The sequence below is a fragment of the Arachis hypogaea genome, chromosome 14, assembly GCF_003086295.3.
Source record: "Arachis hypogaea cultivar Tifrunner chromosome 14, arahy.Tifrunner.gnm2.J5K5, whole genome shotgun sequence".
Classification (NCBI taxonomy): Eukaryota; Viridiplantae; Streptophyta; class Magnoliopsida; order Fabales; family Fabaceae; genus Arachis; species Arachis hypogaea.
The window spans coordinates 110,277,886-110,283,641 of record NC_092049.1 but is presented as its reverse complement, the minus strand read 5'-3'; the positions used below and the strand labels follow the sequence as shown (position 1 = coordinate 110,283,641).

The window sequence follows — 5,756 nt, the reverse complement described above, 5'->3', positions numbered from 1 at the left end:
CCATATTTACATACGCTAATTAGGTATTGTAAATCACAAGAAGTTTCAAAAAAGCATGAAATTATTTTATTTCTGTATGTTGTCAAATCATTCTATATCATAGATACTGACATTTCAAGAGGTACAGAATAAAAAGGGTATGAGAATAAAATTTGATATATATCACCAATTTTTTGTTTCTTAATCTGATATAATTCTCAAAAGATTTGTTAACAGTACCTTTAATATGACCAAAGATTGTGTTGATCGCAGCAAGCCATTTATCTCTTTCACCCTGCATCCATTACTATAAGCATTCTCCTTTTATGATCCTCAGTCAATTGCTTCATCCGCTTGACCTTCAGCCTCTGCTATTATTTTAACTACAATAATAGATAATTCTATCTCAGCACGCTCTCTCTCAGTCTGACGCTGCAGTGGCTGCGGACTTGCGATTTGGGGAGTTAGGGTTTCTCTTTTAATATCAAAATTTCACGTCAGTTTCAGAGAGGAGAAGCGAGGAATGTGGGAGTGGGACTGCGTTACGGGTTACGAGCTTAAGCCATTGGGGATTCATTTTTTTTAAGTCAAAATGGCACCGTTTGGAGGAGTTATTAACAAACCAGAAACCCTTTAAAAAAATCGATCCGTTCTAACGGTTCATCAAGTAATTACAGATTCGACCGATTTTGTAATCAGTTTTTTGTTAGACGGTTTATTCATAACATCTTTTAAGTCATTTTTAAATTTTATAAAATTATTTTTAATAATTACAAAAAGTGTTTATAATAAAAAATTTTAAAATTTTATAAAAATATAATATTTAAAATTGTTAGTAAAATCTTAGTTGTACTCTGTTTTAATAAATAATTATAATGATATTAGTATTTTATATAACAACCCATACAAAAAAATTAAAATTTCATATAACATTTTTTCGTTCATTTTTAATAGCTCATAAATACATAAAAAATATTGTACGGAATTTAAATTATTTTTGTATTAATTTTTATATACAATACTCATGTCATTATAATTATTCAGAAGTTGCATGTAATTCGAACCTTATGAATTCAATTTACTATATATTTGCCTAAATCGAATTTATTCAATTTAATCTATATAGATATGTAAATTCGATTTATTTTTACATGTGGTATGATTTGATTGAAAGAGCAATAATTTATCCTGCTTTGTAGATTCTTCTATAATTTTATCTAGCATCAATAAAAATTCCATTATCAATGGTTTAAAAAAAATAAAATCTAAAACGATGGTTAAAAATAAATAAAAAGGATAGATTTAATTCTTCTATAATTGTATGCATTTTTTTTCTGATTTGCGTTTTTTCACGATCCACAAGTTTTATGTATTATAAATTAATGTTAATTCATATATAGTATATAAATAAATTTAATTAGAATAAATAACAATTTATTTATTTTATTTTAGACTTTATAAGTGAAAAGACTAATTCACTAATATAACGAATTATAATTAATGTAGTATAATTAATTAAATAATATAAATTATAATAAATTATATTAATTATATTAATATTTAAATATCTAATCAAATCAATTAGTTGATATAATTAAGTCAGTACAATAAATTGTATTGAATGAGTTAAAACAATTAAATCGGGAAACACTCTCCGAAGCATGCCACGTCAGCTTCATCATTAAGTGCAGACATCCGATTTTTATATAAAAAAAATAAATTAATTATAATTGATATAACTCATTTCACTATATTTTCTAAAAAAATAATTAAAAAGACACGTTTTAATTTTTTGTTAAAGTAAAATAAAATAAAATACATAAATTGAATAGATATAAATCTGAAAATTATAAAATTTTATTAACAATTCAAATAAATTAGTACCATAAAACTAAATTTAATGTCTATTTAAAATAATTACCGACCTTCTATTCTTCTAATTATTAATAATTTAAATAAAATAATACTCTATAACTTATTTTTTATTTATTTTAAGTAATTACTAATATTTTATTTTTTTAAATTATTTTCTTGTCTTATTTATCATTCATGCTTTCGATCAAATATATTAATAAACAAATAAACTAAATTAACTACCTTAATTATACTTGGACTATTCAATAATTTAACATAATCTTTTCAATGTGGAATTAACTACTAACCATCGAAAATAGAAATTTAGAGTAATTTAGTATTATGAACATTAATTATGTATTGTGAAATAACCTAAAATCATAATGTAATTTATTTTTAAAGAAATAATCAAGCATTATTGTTAATTGTGAAATAACCTGAAATTATAATGCATTTTATTTTAAAACACCGTAAAAAAGACATATCTCTTTTGTTAATCAAAAGTTAGAAGGAAAAAAATATGCGCCTAATAATGAGAAACTAAAATAGACAAAAATATTTAAAAAATATAAAAAAATAAAATGTATAAGTAAAGATAAAAGAAATAAAAATTAAATAAATTATAAAAATTGTACCCTAAACACAAGGGAGAGAAAAAGAGAGAAAAGAGAACAAATGAGTAAAAAAGACATTATGATCTCGTATAAATAGATGACATTGAAAAAAATAAACTAATTAAATTAATTCATATATTTTGTTATTATATTTATTATTTACTGAAATAATATGATATTTACTCCAATAAAATCAAATCAAATAATTAATATAATTAACTAAATTAATTAATTGATATAATTAATTATAATTAATCAATTTATATAAATGATAATAAATGGTGAGATTTGAATGTATAATCAAATTAATTAATTGATATCATTAATTAGTTATAATTGATTTGCTTTACATAATTAAAAAAATAAATCAGAAAACACTCTCAGAAACATGCCACGTTAGCTCCATCATTAAGTGCAGAAAATCAATTTTTATATAATAGAATAGATGATATATTGAAAAAAAAAACCAAATAAAAGATATAGTTATTAGTCCAATGTAAAAAAAGAAATAAAATAAAATGGAGAGAAAGAGAAAGAAGAAATTTCAAACTAAATCTGAAAATCTAAAATTTTAACCCTATGAAAAACAATACATTCCAAATTTTGATAAATCAATAATTTTATAATGCTATATTCATATTATCGTTAGAATTTTTCTATAAAAAATTGGACGTTAATCTTCATGCCAAATTATCCCATATATTTAGAGTGAACATTTAATTTGGTTTCTGTCCATTTTAAATTAGGATAAGACGATTTTTGTCAAAAAATGCACTCATGTCGGTCCCTGTCTGTTTTAAAAGTGAGTTATTGCGGCTCCTCCATCGTATTTCCTGACCAAACTTGACGAAAAAATCCTATGTAACAGTTACTGGTGCTGATATGGTGAATGTGGTGGTGCTGGACGTGCACACGAACCAGCTTAGAAGCCTATCGAATAGGGATGTCAATGGGGCAGGGCGGGGGCGGGGGATGCCTCCCTACTCCCTATCTCTGCCCCAGATTTACTCCCTATCTCCGTCCACATTTTTCACAAGGCCCCATTTTTTTCGCAGGGACCCCATTCCCCATCTCTCTAATAGTTTTGACTAATTATTAATTTCTATAGGAATAGAGCTGAAAGTATCCATCCTATACAAAAACAACAAGATTTTATACAAAAAGCTCAAACGTCAAGATGGTGACTTTCAAAATGACGCAGTGGGAGATGTCATGGCAAGGTGGGGGACACAACATCAGAGAGGAGAATGGACACGACGACAGAATTGTGGAAAGAAACACCACGAATATAGAGAACAACATAGTGAGGGTGATGGAACGGTAAGGGGTGACAACGCGGTGAGACGGGAGAGTGGCGAGGGGGTGGCTGCAGAGAGGTTGGATGGAGTATGGATGACGTTGGAGATATATGAACTAAAGAAGGGTTATGCAAATGAGGATTAGAAATTTTGAGTCTCTCTCTCTCTCTCTATATATATATATATATATATGACATGTGAAATAACTAAAAATCATATATGAGAAATAAACTATTAAGAACAATTAAGCAAATTTAGAATTTCGGGGATTAGTGGGGACGGGGCGGGGATCCCCCTCGGGTCCCGCACTTACCTCGGGAGAATTTCGTCCCCCATCCCGCGGAAAAAATTCTCCACAGTCGGATCTCTATTCACGGCAGTCCCTGCATGGATCCTCGCATCTTAGGGAGTTTTGCCATCTCTACTATCGAACCCCATTGGCTGCCTTTGCAAGCTTAATGTCTTGAATGTCGCCGGAACCTCATCGAATACCTTCCCAAAACCATTGACGATTGTAGATCATTGGAGGAACTGAATTCCAACTTCAACAAACTGATACAACTTCCAGAAAACATTGGCTTGGAACTGAGAAAGCTGAAGAAGCTACCAGTGAACTCCAACAAACTCCTCTTCCTTCCACGTTCCACCTCACACCTCACCTCTCAAGGTCCTCGACGCCGGCCTCAACTGCCTCCCCTCCCTCCCCACGACCTTGAAAACCTCGTCAGCCTCGAAATCCTCAACATCAGCCATAACTTCTTTTGCTCTCTTCCTTGCTCTGTTGGCCTCCTCTTCTCTCTCATTGAATTTGACATCAGCTACAACAGGATCACCTCCTTATCTCCCTCTATTGCTGCCTCAACAAGCTCCAGAAACTCTGTGTTGATGGTAATCCGCTCATGTCGCCGCCACCAAAAGTGGTGGAGCAGGGATTGTATACCGTGAAGGGTATCTTTGCCAAAAGATGAACTCTTTGACGTCGCCGTCGTCGTTGTTGTCTCATGAAAGCCCATCCACGAAGAAGTCATGGGTTGGGAAGATGGTGAAGTATGGAACGTTCAGTGGAGGAGAAACTAGGAGTAGTAAGAGAAGAACGAGAAGCTTTCATAATGTCGGATTATAAACTGCCACATAGGATTTTTTTGGTAAGTTTGATAAGAGGATACGATGGCTCACTTTTGGGACAGATAGGGGCCAGCGTGGGTGTTTTTACAGGGGTTGAATTGTCCTAATTTAGAATGGATACAGATCTAATTTTGGTGATATATGGAGAAGGTGGATATAATGTCGTTTGAGAGTCTCTATGTCTATTCTTGTCAAAGGGACAACAACAAAATCTTTTGACTTAGAGAGAGGTTTAAGACAAAGTAATCTCCTATCACCTTTTTTTTTTGTACTAATTGGAGAAATCCTATATGGTCTACTATCAGAGGATGTGTGGTTCAAGTATTATTTTTTTACAAAGATTCCATTCTCATAGGAATTAAATATACCCAAGGAAAAGGTGGGAATTGAAATGATGGTATTTTAATTCCCTGAAATCAAATTTACTTGGGAATAACTTTTCAAACTTTGAACCAAACATGGACATATAATATTCTCATCTTAAAATTTTTAGGAATTATTTATAATTCCCCCAACCACACACACTATCAGGGTTATGCAAAAAAGGTCTCATTAAACCCTTGGAGGTTGGATGAAACAAAGTGAAGCTTGCGCACTTACAGTTTGCTAATGGTTCGGTGCTGTTTTGTCCATGTGATATGGAAACCGTTAGAAATTTAAGAAGAATTCTTCAAGGGTTTGTGCTAATGTCTAGGATGAAGATAAACTATAATAAATATGCTGTTATCGGTTTGAATTTTTAGAAGCAAATTTTGGAAGAGGTATTTTGAGTCTTAAAGTGTGGGAGAACAAACCTTTCGAGTTTCGATCAGATATCTCAAGGTCCCTTTGGGTGCAAACCCAATAAAGATTAAAACATGGAAGTCTATTCTACAAAAAGTGGATG

General features: G+C 30.9%; 1 pseudogene; it reads left to right on the top strand.

Annotated features, from left to right (window-relative positions):
- The first annotated feature begins 3,329 nt into the window (after nucleotides 1–3,329).
- Nucleotides 3,330–4,977, top strand: LOC112742905 (uncharacterized; annotated as a pseudogene).
- The last annotated feature ends 779 nt before the right edge of the window (nucleotides 4,978–5,756 follow it).